The sequence below is a fragment of the Pan troglodytes genome, chromosome 14 (assembly GCF_028858775.2).
Source record: "Pan troglodytes isolate AG18354 chromosome 14, NHGRI_mPanTro3-v2.0_pri, whole genome shotgun sequence".
In the NCBI taxonomy this organism is placed as follows: Eukaryota; Metazoa; Chordata; class Mammalia; order Primates; family Hominidae; genus Pan; species Pan troglodytes.
This window is the reverse complement of record NC_072412.2, coordinates 18,066,278-18,085,384: the sequence shown is the minus strand read 5'-3', so window position 1 is coordinate 18,085,384 and position 19,107 is coordinate 18,066,278. Positions and strand designations below refer to the sequence as shown.

At 37.5% G+C, this 19,107-nt stretch overlaps 1 non-coding gene and 1 pseudogene across 1 annotated transcript; both read left to right on the top strand.

The window, feature by feature from the left end:
• The window catches only part of LOC129135432 (putative ankyrin repeat domain-containing protein 20A2), a 45,081-nt pseudogene that overhangs the window by 8,121 nt on the left and 17,853 nt on the right, over positions 1 to 19,107 (top strand).
• On the top strand, positions 3,214 to 3,320 carry LOC112206681 (U6 spliceosomal RNA). Its single transcript, XR_002941116.2, has one exon. It is a non-coding gene; the product is annotated as a U6 spliceosomal RNA (small nuclear RNA).

Below are 19,107 nucleotides of genomic sequence, written 5' to 3'. Positions count from 1 at the left end.
AGTTTTATAATACTTCTCAAATGCAGATGGTCATGGAGTCTTTCCCTTGGGGTATAATACTTCTGGTAAGGCAAATATTCTTTGGAATATAGTTTAAGAAACACTGCTTTAGTGAGAATAATTTAGATCATTAATTTATGTAAAAAACTTAAAATGTTTGCTACTGTGTCTTAGGGTTTTGGGGCTATAGAGACAAAAGATACAGCCCTTGCCTCAAGAAGCTCTTGGTTTCAGTGGGACACAGTGAAATGATTACAATGTACCATGCTAAGTGCTGTGATCACAGCAAGGATTCTTGGGACTGGTAAATGTTTAAAGTGAGTTTTGGCAATGACCACAGTTAATCCGGGGAGACAGAGGAGGGTTGTTTGCAAGGCAAAAAGCAGCACATCAGAAAGCACAGAGGAGTGAGAAGGAAGGGACTGCTTTTCATTTACTTCCTTTGTATATTGTATGTTGAAGTTCAAAGCACCTTAGAGAAGATTTTCAGTTCAGTTGAGAAATATGTAATTTTGTGAATTATTAATTTTTTCTGCTGTTTTATAGGACAATAATACCCCACTTTTATTCGCTATAATTTGCAAGAAAGAGAAAATGGTGGAATTTTTATTGAAAAACAAAGCAAGTACACATGCCGTTGATAGCCTGAGATGGTACAGTAGTTCTTTTTAAATGAAACCTGAGTATTCTAGAGTGGTAACAGTCACTTAAGTCAGAAATACTAATAAGAAGATTAATGTAATTATTGGCATATAGTGAAAAATATCACCATGAATAATCAGATAGATCAGCAAATATTTGGACTGAGTAACATAACAGTATAGTAGGATTCATCTTCTCCTATAATACAGAGTGTTTGTTATTTATAATTGGATGTTTTTGGTACTGTAATCTTTTATTAGCTAAAGGGTTTTGTATTAGCTTTATTAAGTTTTTTTTTGAGATGCAGTCTGGCTCTGTTGCCAGGCTGGAGTACAGTGGTGTGATCTTGGCTCACTGCAACCTCCACCTCTCAGGCTCAAGCGATTCTCCTGCCTCAGCCTTCCAAGTAGCTGGGACTACAGGCGCGCACCGCCATGCCCAGCTAATTTTTGTATTTTTAGTAGAGATGGGATTTCACCATGTTGGCCAGGATGGTATCGATCTCTTGACCTTGTGATCTGCTCTCCTTGGCTCCTTAAAGTGCTGGGATTACAGGCATGAGCCCCTGCACCTGGCCAGTTTTATTAATTTTTAAAGTGTGGACTTTTAGTTTATGACTACTAGTATTATCATCATCATCATTATTGTTGTTGTTGTTTTCAGTCTGCAGATAGCTCTTATCTGACCCCTAGCTGATATAAATTACAATATATCAGACTAGGAAAGCAATGGGGGAATCTTCATCTAAATCTTTACCTACTTTAGATAAGTGACCTCAGCACAGTTTCTTGGCTATCAAAGGACTGTAAGTTAGCAACTTGTATTATGTCATACCCCAGTGGGACAGGAGGCTTCCTTGTTGTCCTTTTCTTTTAGACTTGGTGACAATTTATAAAGATGAACACCTGAGCACCCTAGATGCTTATAGACCCAAGCTAGTACATGCAAAATGTTATTATGTCGACACTGACAGATGGATATTAAATTGGTAAAGTGTATCAAACTAGCTGTTTAAAAAAGTCTTTATTAAAGTTCTTGAGTGGAGTGATTTCCTTGTTATTTTAGAACAGCCCTCATGGTTGCTGTGCACTATGACTCACCGGGTATTGTCAACATCCTTCTTAAACAAAATATTAATGTCTTTACTCAAGACATGTGTGGACAAGATGCAGAAGATTACGCTATTTCTCGCTGTTTGACAAAGTAAGTGTTTATGTTAAAAGGCCAGTTAATATTGAATTGAAGTTTAAAATAATTGCAACTATTCCATCTTATTCATTAGGTGAGAGTTCCTAGTTTTGTTCAGATGGTTTGAAATAGCAATGAGTTAGTCTACCTTTTAGCCAGAAATCAAGCAGAAGTCTAGATTAGTTAGAAGTAGAGTGCAAGATGTTTTCAGGATTTTTAAGACCTTTATCCCTAGGGATCTCAATGTTGTTCATTTTATTCTAAGTATAATCCCCATGCATGGGATAAAAAGAGCCACATTTTTTACTTCTTTTCCTTCCTTTTCTTTTTTTTTCCTTGAAACAAGTTCTCTGTTGCCCTGGCTGGTCTTGAACTCCTGAGCTCAAGTAATCCACCTGCCTTGGCCTCTCACAGTGCTAGCCACCATGCCTGGCCTGACTTTTCTAATTAGTTATTGGGTCTTGAAATGTCCAATTTAGCAGAAAATCTTGTATTTTCCCGTGGGACTATCTCCTGTGTCTTCCTTCTTTGAATTTTCCAAGAAGCTAAGGGGTTTCCTAAGTCCAAGGAAGGCAATCTTTCTTTACAAGTCAGAAGAAGGGGGAAAAAGGCTATTCTGATCTTTCTGTTGTTTCCATGGACTCACTTCCTGTATTGTTGCCATTGTAACCAGTCCTGCAATCTGATAATGATTGACCTTTGCCACCAGGATGCCTTCACTCATTCAGACCCCTCAATTTTTGTGGTGATTCATACATAGAGTTCAAAGCTACGGTGTTTATTAATTTATGTACTTATACTCAGTCGTTGTTCCCAGCACCCTGATCTGGCAGCTAGGCCTCCTAGCTTTACCCACACAAATGTCGAGCAAGTTGATCCTCACCCTACACTACAAACCTTATTTGGAGCCCACATCTTAGCTAGACTTAGCCTAGGCATTCATGGTAAGTTATCCTTTGAGACCCGTGTTTGTCTGTTCTTTAACCAATATTAGTTGGGATTGCTCTCAACAGTCAGGGATGTTAAAATCATGTTGCAGGAAGAGATTAGGGTTCCCTTTCCCTTTTGCTATCAGATCTGTACCTTGAGGCCTTTTTACATCCTGTGGAGCAGCTTTGGTTAGATAGCAGAAGGTTCCATGTTATCTTTCCACCGAGTAGTGGGAACCAACTTGCAATTGGCCCCTCAATTAATGTGTCTCTATGATAATGAAAATCTCCTGGGCTAATCACAACTCTTCCAGGAGTTTTAAATATATTTTAAAATTCTACCTCACAGGAAGCCATTCAATAAAATTCTCTGAATCTAAAGTCAGTGAGTTGGATTTAACAGAGCTAAGCCTCATCCGTAACTCATGAGTATCCATGTATCAAACAGGGCTTTGTACTTGTTTCAGCAGCACATATTTTAAAATTGGATCAATACAGAGCAGGTAAGCATGGCTGCTGCCTAGGGATGGCACACAAATTCAGAAAGCATTCCATATTTTGCATAGTCCCGGGAAGGTCATTTGACTATTTGTTGAGTAGCTCCAAGGAAGCAGTGTGAGTGAAACCAAAACAGAAGACACCCAATATTGAAATTGTGATTATCACTATAAAACTATTGATGTAAGGTGATCTCTGAAATGAGAACAGAGCTGAGTAATAAGGGGATGTTACTTGTTGCTAGTACATGTCTTGGAAATGACAAAATGTCAACTTGCATTTCCTTCATGGAAGTGAAAAACAATAAAAGCAGGGTTTTGTCTCATCTGTTAGTTGGAGAGGACCATGGAGATCCAGCGTCCTAGCACAGATCTGCTGGCTCAGAGTTTGAGGAGGTAGAGAAGGAGAGGTAGTTGTCCAAGCCCAGGTTTTGACACCTATTAGTTTTCTGCCTTTGGTGTGATTGATGAGCTCAGTGATGGGAGACAATTAGGTAATCTATTTTAATCAGATTAGTTATGAATTAGGTAAAATGCCCTGAATTACAAGCCACAAAGAATACAACTAATAACCAAAATTAGCACTTAATAACATTTTCTGAAAACTGCAACAATTGAATATTAGAACTTATAGAAAAACACACACCAAGCAATAAAGTTCAAGAATAAATCATTCCATTGCTTTACTATTTCCTGAACATTTAAACATGTAATCTTATTACATCTTCCTAACAACCTACTGAAGTAAGGTAGCAAAATCCTTATTTTTTAGAAGAAACCAGGGAGCCTAAGAGAAGCAACTTGTCTGAAAACAAAATATCTGTTAGTTACAGAGTGAGGATTTATTCTGAGTGTAGGACACGTTACATGATGTCCAGCTAACTAGAGTTCATTTACTGAGCTATGCTTCCTCCATTTATGAGTACTTCACTTTTTTTCTTCTTTAATTATAAGCTTAATAAGCTTGTAAGGTTTAAAAATTTGAAGTATATGGGACATTAAAATTCTGATATTAGGTTTGATATTGCCTGAAATGGTTTTAGAATTTAATATGTTTGGTAAATATTTTTTATTTCAGTATTAAAATAGCAATTTTATTTATTACTTTTGTATACGTAGAATTCAACAACAAATTTTGGAACATGAAAACATGTTAAACATACTTAAAAATGACAAACCAGGTAAGACTTCTGATAGTGAATTTCTTATTTCTCTTGGTGTTCCTACTCTTGATTAGAAAGTAAAAAGTAAGATGTAAGATTAAGGTAATGTTAATAAAAAAAGATCAGTTTAAAAATATATGTAAATTAAATGTGCATATATGTATATACATATGTAAATTAATTTTTAAAATTTAACTTCTTTAGTTTGAAATTCAGATTTATTTAAGAAGGTAGTTGTAGCTAACTTATAATCTCAAACATGATTGTCTGAAAAAATTCCTTTATTTAATTATGATCCCTAAAATCCTATATAATATTTTTGCATAAACAAGAAAAAAGACTTTTAAGTTAGTATGTTGTATGTTTCCTCTATAGTCACATTATAACAAATTGGACTTGTTATACAAATGGATCTTCTATTTCATTTTTATAATAAATTGTTTATATTTAGTAAACAAATAATTACAGTTGACCCATGAATAATGTGGGGGTGAGGTATTCTGATCCCTGTGCAGTTGAAAATCTGAGTATAACTTTTGATTCCTTCACCTTAGCTACTAATAGCCCACCATTGACTGGGAGCCTTCCTGATAACATAAACAGTTGATGGACACCTATTTTGTTTGTGCTGCATTATTATATACTGTGTTCTTGCAATAAAGTAAGCTAGAGAAATGAAGCTGTTAGAAAGAAAATCATCAGGAATGATATATTGACTTTTCATAAAGCATAAGTAGATCCTGACAAAGGTCTTCAAGATCTTCAGGTTGATTAGGCTGAGGAGGAAGAGGAGAGGTGGATCTTGCTGTCTCTGGATTGCAGAGGCAGAAAAACATCTGCATATAAGTGAATCGCTGCAGTTGAAACCCTTGCTGTTGAAGGGTGAACTGTATTACATATTGATTTGTGTCACTAAGAAAGTAACTATCTTTAGAACCAGGAACTCAGCAATCCCTTTCTGGTACCATAAATAAATGGCAATAAGAACTGTAAAACTGAACCAGCATGCACCCATACAAATAAGAGATTATTTTTTGAGGATAGCTACTGAGCACAGAAGACAGAAAAGCAATTCCTTCATGAGAAGCACAAGTTATATTACATATTCTTACACAAGCAAAATGGTTTTATCTGTCATAGTTTATACACATACACATACACACATGCACATATACACATACATATGTGCGCACGCATGTGCACACAGACACCAAGTTAAAAGTCCTGCTGATTCTTAATGACCAAATCCAACTGTTCGCGAGGAGTGGTGGATAACACATTCTACAGTTTGGATGCAATTCTTTTGACTTTTTGACCTGTTCTGTAATGAACTGCCTTTAATGGGTGAATCATGTTTTTAGTTTTATAAGAAACAAAGAAAAAGATGAGAAGCAAGTAAACAGGAACTCTATGATCAGTAGTAGACTATTATGGTATATTCAATAGTCATATGTTTTTCTCCAGTTATACAATTTACTTGAATGATGCACAATTAATCAATTATTATTATTATAGGAGATGGGGTCTCTCTATGTTGCCTAGGCTAGAATAAAGTGTCTATTCATTGGTGCAAACATAGCTCACTGTAGCCTTGAACTCCTGGGCTCAAGCAGTCCTCCTACCTCATCTTCCTGAGTAGCTGGGACTACAGTTTTGTGTGGTTATATCTGGCCTGATACACAATTGTTTATTTATTTATTTTTGATACAGTGTTTCCCTCTGTTGCTCTGCACTGGAGTGCAGTGGTGCCATCTTGGCTCACTGCAACTTCTGCTTCCGGGCCTTAAATGATCCTTTCACCTTTCACCTTAGCCTCCCAAGTAGCTGGCACCCCAGGCACGCACCACCACACTTGGCTAATTTTCTTTTTACGGTTTTTTTTTGTTTTTTGGTTTTTTTTTGTTTAATAGATGAGGTCTCACTATATTGCCAGGCTGGTCTGGAACTTCTGGGTTCAAGTGATCCTCCTGCCTCAGCCTCCCAAAATGCTGGGATTTACAAGTGTGAGCCACTGCACCTGACCTGCACAATTATTATAAAAAGGAATTAAGCCCAGTTGAATTGCAGAAAATTGACCACCTTTTCATTATTTTTTCTAGAAACATTCATATTGTAGAACATATTGTCAATCACCCAGATTCTCTATTTTTTATTCAGTTAAAATAGGATTGCTGCTTATTCCACATTATTTTCTGATATTATTGTGTCATTTATTCCTTTTATGGCTTTATTCCTGTGGATAGATATAGAAATACAAGAATCTCCAAGTCAAATATCAAGGGAAAAAAAGAAAAGAAAAACAGTTTAGGGAAAATTATTCTGTGAAATAGCCATCTGATTTTACAGTTACATATATCATATCAACTTAATACAAATCTTACGCAATGTATTTGTGTCAAGGTTTCCCAAGACCACCCCAGGTTTGGTGGTTCACTAGAAGGACTCACAGGACTCAGCAAATAGTCATACTCAGATCTTTAAGTGATTACAAGAAAGGGGACAAGCAAAATTAGTAGAGGAAAAAGGTGCTTGTGGTCAATTCTGGAGGAAACCAGGCTCAAGCCTCCAGGAGTTCTCTCCTGTGGAGTGCCCGGGATCTGCTTAATTCTCCCAGGCTCACATTTTGACAACATATGTGCAGTGATGTCTACCAGTACCAGAGTCTCATTAGAGATGAAGTATCCAAGTTTTTCTGTGGAAATTACTCTCCCTTACATGTACCCAAATTCCAGACTCTTACAAGGAAAGCAGCTGTTTAGAGTAAATACACTGTTTCTATAAGCACTTTAGACACAGTGAGCCACTCTTCTCAGGGAATGGTGGAAACCCTCCCAATTCCAATTTCCTTAACACCAGCCAAGGGCCAGCCTTGCATGCAGGCCTTTCTAAGGACGGCAGTCTCTTTCCTGCTATATGAAATCTTTTCTGCACAACGCTTATAGCCCCAATTTAATTTTTGGTGTTGTTTTAAAATTTCATTTTAATAACACATAATATTATAAGATAAGGTAACTTGGTACTAATTTCTGTTGTATGATCCATCTTAAGTTGCAATGCTGGTTACTTTTTGACTTTTGGTGACTAACAGGTATTTGTATATAAGTTACCATAGCAATGTTAGGTAATTATAATCTGTCCTTTTTATCTCATTAAGCTTTCAGTAGAATTGTTAAATTAAATAAGCATAATAATTTTTGAGTTAAAATTAGAATAAAAATTGTATTTTATTTTGATTACATGAATAATCTAGTTTTCATATTGTGCTAAATCCCTGTTTAGAATTATGAAATAAGATATTCAATCATTTTTATCAATATTTTCTTACCTAAGCATGCAATTAAATTTATTTATTTTATATATTTCATATACTTCAATTTGAGAAATATAATGACCACATGCTGTCACTTTGGTCTTCAATGATCTCTAATTTTTAGGGTCACTGTCTCTTGCTTAAATATATCATCATAACAGGTTCAGTGAATATCTTTATTTTTTATTTATTTATTAATTTTTTGTGACAGAGTTTTGCTCTGTTGCCCAGGCTGCAGTGCAATGACAGAATCTTGGCTCACTGCCACCTCCACCTCCCGGGTTCAAGCAATTCTCCTGCCTCAGCCTCCCAAGTACCTGGGACTACAGGCATGCACCACCATGCCCGGCTAATCTTTTGTATTTAGTAGAGACGGGGTTTCATCATGTTAGTCAGGCTGGTCTGGAACTCCTGACCTCAGGTGATCCACCCACCTTGGCCTCCCAAAGTGCTAGGATTACAGGCATGAGCCACTGCGCCCGGCCATATTTTTTTTATTATTTTAATTATTCTGGAGATCCTGGGATGCATAAACAGTGAATATCTTTTTTTTTTTTTATTTGAGATGGAGTTTCACTGTCTCCCAGGCTGGAGTGCAGTGGTGCGATTTTGGTTAACCACAATCTCCGCCTTCTAGGCTCAAGTGATTCTCCTTCCTCAGCCTCCCAAGTAGCTGAAATTACAGGTGCCTGCCACCTTGCCCAGCTAATTTTTGTATTTAGTAGAGGTGAGGTTTTGCCATGTTGGCCAGGCTGGTCTTGAACTGCTGACCTCAGGTGATCCACCCGCCTATGCCTCCCAAAGTGCTGAGGTTACAGTCATGAGCCACTGAGCCCTGCTGTGAATATCTTTTTTAAATCAATAACTTTATTTCTTAGAGTAGTTTTAGGTTCACAGCAAAATTGAGAGGAAGGTACAGAGATTTCTTGTATATTCCATGCCTCCAACACATGCATAGCCTCCCCCATTGTTAGTATTTTCCACCATAGTGTGGTACATTTGTTACAACTGATGAACTTACATTGACACATTATAATCACTCAAAGTTCATAGTTTACATCAGGCTTCAATCTTGATGCTGTACATTCTGTGAATTTGGACAAATGTATAATGACATGACATGTATCTATTACTGTTATATTATTGACAGAACAGTTTCACTGCCCTAAAAATTCTCTATGCTATGCCTGTTCATCTCTCCCTTTCTCACTAGCAACTTGTGGCAGCCATTGATCTTTACTCTGTCTTCATAGTTTTACTTTTTTCAGAAGAGTCATATAGTTGGAATAATACTGTGGATATCTTTTTGAATAGTTAAAAAAATCAAAGCTCCATGGCAATTGAAGGTAGTCATTTAAGATGTTCTTTGTCCTTTTGTTTTTCTTTTGCTTTTTTATCATTGTAAAGAATGATATATGCTGATGAGGTATGCTTTACATACTTAGAAAACATGATTTGTATAGATATTTGGCACATAATGGAAAGGGTTGAGGAAAAGGACACCACGCCGTACCACACAGCACAACCTGGAGCATCTTGCTCTGTGAGGTGGGTCCAGATATACTGTCTAGCCATGGAAGGGGACAAGCGCAAGGGGTTGTACTTTATAAAACTGGAATCACAAAGTCTTTCATACTTACCTTCGGTTGGAAATAAGACCAGGCAGTGAATGCTATAGGTAAATACATATGTTCCTCACTGATCCTTTTCCTTTGAGGGATGAGGTTGACAACAGCCTGTATTATGATGACATGACTCACCTACAACTAGATTCTGTTATGAGGGATGGCAAGGGAGTTTTGCTTTATGTGAGGTGAAAAAGAATTTTTTTCTCCTACTAGGGAGAACGGCAAGCATTGGAACATTCTGGTAGTAAAAGGGCATTGATAGTTTTCTTTCTATATATTTTTCACATCAGATAATACTGCCCAGCAGCCTGCCACACCTCCCCAGTGTTTCTTAAGCTTCTCTTTGAATGTGGATAAGCTCTTAAAGGAGTGATCTTTCCAGTGGTTCTTTCTGTGGGAGGTAAAATGGCAGGTGAACATGGGCCTTGTTATATGTAGGGCAGAGCAAATAGCTACAACTAAGGAAACCACCCAGCACCTTCCCCAGAAGAGTATTAGCCAGAGTAACACAGTGATCTCTCTTGAGCTCTTCTCCACTGGCAGCTGCAAAGTTTTTGCAAGGATTCCTGTTTCTGGTCTGATTACTATGTTTTGCTGGCTTCTGGTGATAGGGTGTTTTATCCTAAACTGAACAGTTTGAACTGAAGAGCTAGAGAGGCTGTGTTGTGTTATAACAAAATAAGTGCAGTAGTTCCCCCTTAATTGTGGGAGATACATTCCAAGACCCCCAGTGGATGCAAGAAACCATGAATAGTACTGAATCACAAACTATTTTTTCTATACATACATATCTATGATAAAGTTTAATTTATAAATTAAATCTGATGTAATCTGAAGATAGGGTGTGAGAATTGAATTGTGCCATCAGCAGGAATGATTGCTTGCTTGTTGGTGGGGAAAAACTCTCCACACATTTGGTCACAGAAGCCTTCTTTGTTGATGATTGTTGCTGTGGTGTGAGAGCAGAGAAAAACATGTCAAGTATGTCTTTCCGCACATACAGTGGATAAGGGGTACTACTGTATCCTCTAACTGCTCCTCATATTTTGGTCCAGAAATCATGCTCTTTGACACTGTTGACTCATCACACCTGTTCTGCTAACAATACCATTTTTACTCAATCTCATAGGGTTTGGCTAGGATGACTTGTATACTGCAGTTCACTTGTAGATACCAAATTTTAATAAATTTATTCTTCTTTACATCTAATAAATGCAAAGGGAAGAGTTCTTACTGCATTAATTACCTACCAATAGGTAAAATTAATGTTAATTCTAATAAGGTCCCAGGCATGCTCCCTAAGGAATTCTTTGTAACAAAGCATCAGTCTTATGCTTTTAAAAAACAAACCAAAACAAAACCACCACCACCATCAACAACAAAAACAGGATCTAAAGCATACACACAAGTGTGCACAATTTTTTTTATGAAGGTAGTGTCTTACTGTGTTTCCCAAGCTGTTCTCAAACTTCTAGATTCCTCAAGTGATCCTCCTGCCTCATCCTCCCAAGTAGTTTGGATTGCAGGCATGCATCACTGTGCATTCTTATGCTTTTAATATTCTGTACATTTATTATTGATTTAAAATGCATTCTACCTTTTTCTTTAATAGATGTTGGAAGTTCTGATGAATCTGCAGTCAGGTAGGATTTTATAGATTTAAAAAATTATGTTAACTAAGAAAACATAGATGGAAGAAACTAATATCTGTTGAGTGTTGTATTCTGGGCTAGACATCCTAATATGTTCTATGCATTTATCATCTCATAAAGCCATCACAACATCTGTGTTCCTATAACCTACTGTTTATTAAATAAACAACTATCGATTAGAGCAGTTGATTAATTGCCTTATAATCTCATAGTTAACAAAGTAGCTGGCCTACAGTTGGACCGTCAGCCTGCCTGGCTTCCAAATCCCTTCTCTTGCTCCTCAGCATAGATTGATAGACATCCATGCAGCACTTGGATCAAGGTATAGGTCTGAATCAGATTAATCAGATTCATTAATTTAATTAATGTCTAAATTAATGAGAGTTTAAATACCTTAAATACCTTAAACTGTCATTTAAGGTTATTGTTAGAATGTGGTTAGTGGAAGAGATTGTCCAGATAAATTTGACAATTTCAGTGGTAACCAGTATCTTATTTTTACCATCAAAGGCTTTAGGGCAAATCTTACTTAGCTTTGGCCATAGGACTGTAGGTTTTACAAAAGCAAGTTTAGGCAAGTCTTAGAGAGAAATCATTTGACTTCCCAGTTTGGTTTTCCATTTAGGCAAGTATTTCTGCTACTTCCATAATACTTTTGTTAGTCTTGTTTCTTTTTCCATGACTTTTCTATAATCTTGTCTTGATTTTTTAGAACTTTCTTCTCTGCTTTTCTTGCTGTTTCTTTTGTTCTATTATTTTTTAAAATTCTGCTGGGTATGTATTCCCAGTTTTCCTATAGACAGAATCAAGAGGACATAGAATTACAGAATTTTAAGGAATCTTAGAATGAATTAAAATACTTTCTAGTATTTTTACCTGTATTGAACATTCTGGTCAAGTGATTCTCAGAGAATGTGAGGCTCAAAGAGATTAGGATGCTTTTTTTTTAGACATAGGACTTGGCAGAAATGAGATTTGAACTCATTTTGAGGCCCAGTACTCTTCCTTCTTTTTATATCCTATTTGCATGTGCTTTAATAATACAAATGGGAGTGAGTCCGGTGCACCCAGTGGATAGTATGAGAATGGAATTAGCTGGTGAACCCGATGGAAGTAGATAAAAATGGAATGAGCAGGGGAAGGCCAAGTTTGAAGAGAAACAACACTGGATTGGATAGGAGTATGGACTCTTCAATAAGAGATCAAAATATTGGGGTTTATGAGAAGTTTGATAAAGAGTTCAAGGGAGCTCTAAAAAGTTTGCTCCTTTTGTTTAAATCAAGGACTGACAAACTTGAAGAATTTTACTGAAAGATGCTAAAACATTTTGAGACACTGGGAGGAGTGTCTACAGCAGATAGAAATGTGGTGTCATCTATTTCCGTCCTGACTTTCAGAGGGGTGGCTTAGAGCCCCTGGAGTACTAAGGGGCTGGAGATTGCTGGACTACATAGATGTGTGGCCCAGGACAGGTGGCCTCTTCACCTCTGCCTCTGTTCCTGATTCACTGATGTCCTTCCCATGTCCATGTAGGCTGGGTCAGGGGCATGATTGGCTGGCAAATCAGTCATGGAGTTCAGTTGGGTAGTTGGTAGTGTGTCTATGCTGGGTGCAGGTGATGGAGACTCCAGTTAGCTTGTTTTTCAGGAGCAGGGATATAGAGGGCTCCTACTCCTGGTCATTTGAGGCCATCCTTTCAGGAATCTGTGCTTTCATAGGCTGAAGATTTGAAGATTGGAGACTTCTGTGGAGCCCTGCAGAAGTGGAATCTGGAAGTGGGAGCCCATAGGAAGACAGATACTTAGATAGTACTTAGGGAAATAGAGGTACAACTACCAGGACTCTGTTTTTCTGGCAGTCTCTCTCCTTGGGTGTCTGAGTGCCTATGAAAAATTTTAAGGGCTTGCTAGTTTATGTGGACCTGAATAAAGTAGGACCTATAGAGTGAAAATAATGGGATTTTATAATTGTTAATATTTTAATCTTTCTGGGAAAAGTATTCTCAATAAGAACATACACTTTTGTTATTTGATTTTTGTACATGTAGCTTTCATACCTTTCAAATATTGCATGGGATTTCCTGTACCGATTTAGGGCAAAGGAAAGCAATAGGACATTCCTAAGTGGGTTCCATGTTGAGGAATCAAGACTGCCAATTTGAAGTGATGCAGATTAGTCTTTTAACCAGAGATAGATTATGGAAAAGAGACAGTGGATCTTTCTACCTTGTTTTAGGTCATCAGTTTTCTTCCAGTTTAGGTAACAAAATTTATGTCATCCATTAATTGAGTTTTAAGTTCAGCTTCAGGACAGATAATTTGTGAGGGCAAATTATTGTCAGGCTCTGCCAATATATTGACTGTCACTATTTGTTATGAAGCTGAAGGTTAGTTTTCATTGAATATTTTATAGATTTAGACAGGTGGAGGCAGAAATAGGTAACTAAAATCTATTTTTAGAACAGAGGACCTATTTTAATTATATCAAGAATCATAATTTAATATATAGATCACTGACCTTTCCCCAGGTTATTCTTTCCTTTTTTGAGGGGGAAGCTGGATATAAACTGGCAGTTAAAAAATTGTAAAGAAATCAACTTGCTCATTTTCATTGTGTATTTTTGCTCCCAAGCATTTTCCATGAACTGTGTGTGGATTCATTGCCTGCATTGGATGACGAAGTGTTGAGTGTTGCTGCTAAGGTAAAGTGGTCTCTTGTAAAATTAATTTTCTCACTCTGAATGTAGTTTTGCATAGTATTTACTTTTCAAACTTAGCAGTGGTTTATCTGTCATTGTTTTATGGTGGTAACGGAAAGTGGGTCAGAGAAAAACATATATATGGCTAGTTGATTGAAAAAATTTGTTTAACTTTGGTAACTAACAAAGATTGATAAGTACCGTGACAGGGTAGGAGCTGAAAAAAAATGAACTGGAAAATAAGTAGTGACAGGAAAATCACATTAGGAAATGCTTTCTCCAATAGAGGAAATATGAAATTTGATTAAGCTTTATTTGGATAAATACTAATAATTTGACTTTTAAATCCTGTGAGTGTGACTTTCATAATATTTATGCCTGTATAACTCTTCAGTGGATCAAATTATTTGCAGTAATCATGGAATCCTCCTGGTAACTTTTAGTTGCAAAAAGGTTCAGCACTTTAGCATATAGCTTTTCTTCTTGGAAACTTATTATTTTGGTATCATATAGTTTTTAGGAGAGATTGTTTCTCTACTTATATTATTGGTTCTATAGTGAGACTAAAATAATATTAAAAATTGTAGAAAAATAGCTGAGTGTGGTGGTGTACACCTGTAGTCCCTGCTACTTGGGAGTTTGATGCAGGAAGATTGCTTGAGCCCAGGAGTTTGAGAACAGCCTGGGCAACATAACAAGACTGTATCTGATTTAAAAATATAAATTGTGGAAACATAGAAATTTAAATTTATGTTCTCAAAATTTGTATTGCGAAGGGATTTTTGTGTGTTTTATGAGTTGTCCATGAAGAGTTTATATAAAACACTTCATCTAATTGAATAACATGTATTTTGCTGCAAATAACCAGTTCTAGAAGCAGAGACTCTTAATACCAATATGGTAAGACTTTATCATCATAATTTTGTCATTGTAGTTTATTTAAAATATTTAGTTGGCCAGACGTGGTGGCTCACACCTGTAATCCCAGCACTTTTGGAGGCCGAGGTGGGTAGATCACCTGAGGTCAGGAGTTCAAGATCAGCCTGGCCAACATGGTGAAACCCTGTCTTTAAAAAAAAAAAAACAACACAAAAATTAACCAGGCGTGATGGTGCATGCCTGTAATCCCAGCTGCTCAGGAGGCCACGGTGGGAGAATCGCTTGAACCTGGGAGGCGGAGGTTGCAGTGAGCCAAGATCGCACCATTGCACTCCAGCCTGGGTGACAGAGCAAGACTACATCTTAAAAAATAAAGTAACCACTCAAAGTCCTTATATCCTATTCTGAAATTTTGAATGTCAGAAGGTTTTCTATTTAGTTGTTTAAATAATCATTGGAAGCTCCTGCATACTATAGGCTACTGGAGGTCAGTAAACATATTTGTGTGTATCCTGGAGTACCTAGAATATAGTCTTCCATGTAAGAAGCATTTTACTTGTTGTTTTTTGAGATGGGGTTTCACTCTGTCACCCAGGCTGGAGGGCACTGGTGAGATCTTGGCTCACTCCGATCTCCATTTCCTGGGCTCAGGAGATCCTCACACTTCAGCCATCCAAGTAGTTGAAACAGTAGAGCTGTGTCACCATAGACCTGTGTCACCATGCTCGGCTGAGTTTTGTAGAGACAGGGTTTTGCCTTGTTGCCCAGGCTGGTCTTTAACTGTTGGGCTCAAGTGTTCTGCCCGCCTCAGCCTCTCAAAGTACTGGGGTTACAGGCATGAGACATTCAGTCTTAATAGTTGTTTAATCTGAATAAACAGACAAATGAATTTTTATATAATGGAATGTTGTAAGTAATATAATATACCTAATGTATCTAACAATTAAATATTGTATTTAAAATATTGCTTACATTTGTATTATTTTTTAATATTTAAGGGAGTATAAGTTTTGATGTGTTATGTTGAGAAATTATGCCATAATTAAAAAGGAAATAAATTAGAAATAGGTCATCAGTAGCAAAGAGGGTTACAATATATTTTCTAGTATCATTGAACTGGAATCTTAACATTGAGATTTTAGATTAACATTTCTTAAGCTTTTTATTAGTCCCAACTCAGGTTCTATTAAATATACCTTTTCAAGCCATACATTACCCTTTATTATTATTATTCTTATATTTTAAGTTCTCGGGTACATGTGCACAACGTACAGGTTTGTTACATATGTATACATGTGCCATGTTGGTGTGCTGCACCCATTAACTCGTCATTTACATTAGACATATGTCCTAATGCTATCCCTTCCCCCTCCCCCCACCCCACAACAGGCCCCGGTGTGTGATGTTCCCCTTCCTGTGTCTAAGTGTTCTCATTGTTCATTTCCCACCTATGAGTGAGAACATGTGGTGTTTGGTTTTCTGTCCTTGTGACAGTTTGCTCAGAATGATGGTTTCCAGCTTCATCCATGTCCCTACAAAGGACATGAACTCATCCTTTTTTATGGCTGCATAGTATTCCACGATGTATATGTGCCACATTTTCTTAATCCAGTCTATCATTGTTGGACATTTGGGTTGGTTCCAAGTCTTTGCTATTGTGAATAGTGCTGCAATAAACATACATGTGCATGTGTCTTTATAGCAGCATGATTTATAGTCCTTTGGGTATATACCCAATAATGGGATGACTGGGTCAAATGGCATTTCTAGTTCTAGATCCTTGAGGAATCACCACACTGTCTTCCACAATGGTTGAACTAGTTTACAGTCCTACCAACAGTGTAAAAGTGTTCCTATTTCTCCACATCCTCTCCAGCACCTGTTGTTTCCTGACTTTTTAATGATCGCCATTCTAACTGGTGTGAGATGGTATCTCATTGTGGTTTTGATTTGCATTTCTCTGATGGCCAGTGATGATGAGCATTTTTTCATGTGTCTGCCATACATTACTCTAGAATTCTGGTGACCAATTCTTTTTCTGGGTGGAATGTTGATGGAAAGTTCCAGTTTTCTCTCTCTGTTATAATAATGTTCTTTCAGGTAGTGGTAGATGACCATATTTAGCTAATTGAATGTCTTATAGTAATAAACTCTATCACAGAAGTACTTACAAAAAACTAATTGTAGCATAAATATTAATTAGTATTATCAGGGATATGAAAGACCAAAAGGCTCTGTTATAGATCTATTTCCCCATGTACTTTACTGTACCTCATGTTGTTTCTTTTCTTTCTTGGCTTAAGCTCATATTTCATTGACCAATTAGGCTTCTTTTTTGTTTGTATCTCTCTTCATTCTTACATTTTAAATTGATATTTTTGGGGAGTCAGGGTCGTGCTCTGTTGCCCAGGCTGCAGTGTAGTGGCATGATCTTGGCACCCTACAGTCTCCACCTCTCAGGCTCAAGTGATCCTCCCACATCAGCTTCCCAAGCAGCTGGGACTACAGGCACACACCATCATGCCTGACTCCTTTTGGTATTTTTTGTGTAGAGATGTGTTCTCATTATGTTGCCCAGGCAGGTCTCAAACTCCTGAACTCAAGCAATCCACCCACCTTGGCCTTGCAAAGGGCTGAGATTACAGGTGTGAGCCACCATGCCTGGGCAACATTGAGACTGATTTAAAGAAATTGATTAGGGCTGGGTGTGGTGGTGCACACTGCTTATCTCAACACTTTGGGAGGCAGAAGTAGAAGATTTACTTGAGCCTAGGAGTTTGAGACCAGCCTGGGCAGTATAATGAGGCCTTGTTTCTACAAAGATAACAATAGAAACATTAGCATGGCATGATGGTATGCACCTGTAGTTCCAGCTATTCAGGAAGTTGAAGTGGGAAGATTGCTTGAGGTCAGGAGTTTGAGACCACAGTGAGCCATAATCAGGCCCCTGCATTCTAGCCCTGGGTTGACAGAGTGAGACCCAGTTTCATAAAAAGAGATTGATAAGAAACTGTTGATGCAACTCATTATAATTTTAAAATGGAAACTAATTCTTGATATTACCTTAGCAGTGTGTCCCCGAGAAAGTGTCAGAGCCTTTACGTGGACCTTCCCATGGAAAAGGAAGCAGAATAGTCAATGGAAAAAGAGAAAGTGAGAACCATATTTTATTTAAAAAGTCATTTGTTGGAGGCTGGGTGCAGTGGCTCACACCTGTAATCCCAGCACTTTGGGAGGCCGAGGTGGGCGGATCACAAGGTCAGGAGATCGAGATAATCCTGGCTAACATGGTGAAACCCCATCTCTACTAAAAATACAAAAAATTAGCCAGGTGTGGTGGCGGGCCCCTGTAGTCCCAGCTACTTGGGAGGCTGAGGCAGGAGGATGGTGTGAACCTGGGAGGCGGAGCTTGCAGTAAACGGAGATCGCTCCACTGCACTCCAGCCTGGATGTCAGAGTGAGAGACTGTCTCAAAAAAAAAAGAAAAAAAGTCATTTGATGGAATGTTTCTTTGAAAATATGAGCACTAATAGAGTCTAATAGCTAAAGAAAATGCCCTATTAACTGTATAATAAGTAAAGGAGAAGTGAAATGGTGATAAGTTGTGTCTCTAACCAAGGGTCAGCAGTTGATTCTATTGGGAGTACCACTAAAGGAGCTGAGTTGTGGGTTCCATTTTAAGATACTCTAAGACCTGAGGCAAGTCAGGAGAGAGGGAAGAGGAAATGAATAAAAGAGAAAGAAAGATGAGGAGGGCAGAGTATACATGGAATAAATAAAAACACATATGCGGATGTATGTAATAGAGGGTAGTAAAGTCTAATTGATCTGTAGAAGAAGGAAGAACAGGGTGTTAGAAATAGGAAGGAAGATAAAGTGAGCTTCCAGTACCAACATGTGTCAGAGAATTAGAGTAACATTTTCCTACTCTTGCTGTCATCCTCACTACTGGGGAGGCATTAAGGATTGAGGTATTTTACCACACAGACCTATGTTTTATCTACCATAGATGAACATCATCATAAATGGTCAGCCATGTATGGCTATAATTTGGTTTTAAAGAAAATGTTATAACCTCATAGGATAGTATCATATAGGCCAAATTAACGTAATTGAAAAGAATAGTGTTGGGTGATGTATGGAGAAGAAATTAATTAGAGAAGGTATTACCTGATTAAAAGTTCATTAGAAACATTATGGCTTATAATGTAGTATTAAATTCAGAGACATAATAGGGAAGAAATTGAGTCTAGGCCAAAAAGGGCAATTAGGGTAAACGAATATGGAAGCACATATAAAGTGTAAAACAGGGCATTCAGATAGTCATGAATTAGTTGAGGAATTTCTGGAAACTGCACATTCTGATTTAGCAGGTATAGGAGTCTGCATTTCTCATGAGTACTCAGGTGATGTTGTTGCTGGTCCTTGGACACAGCTCTGAATAGCAAGGGAATAGCCTTCCTTTAGAGAAATCTGGAAAAAGAACCACTGGAGAGCAATTTGAATAATAGCAGAATCCAG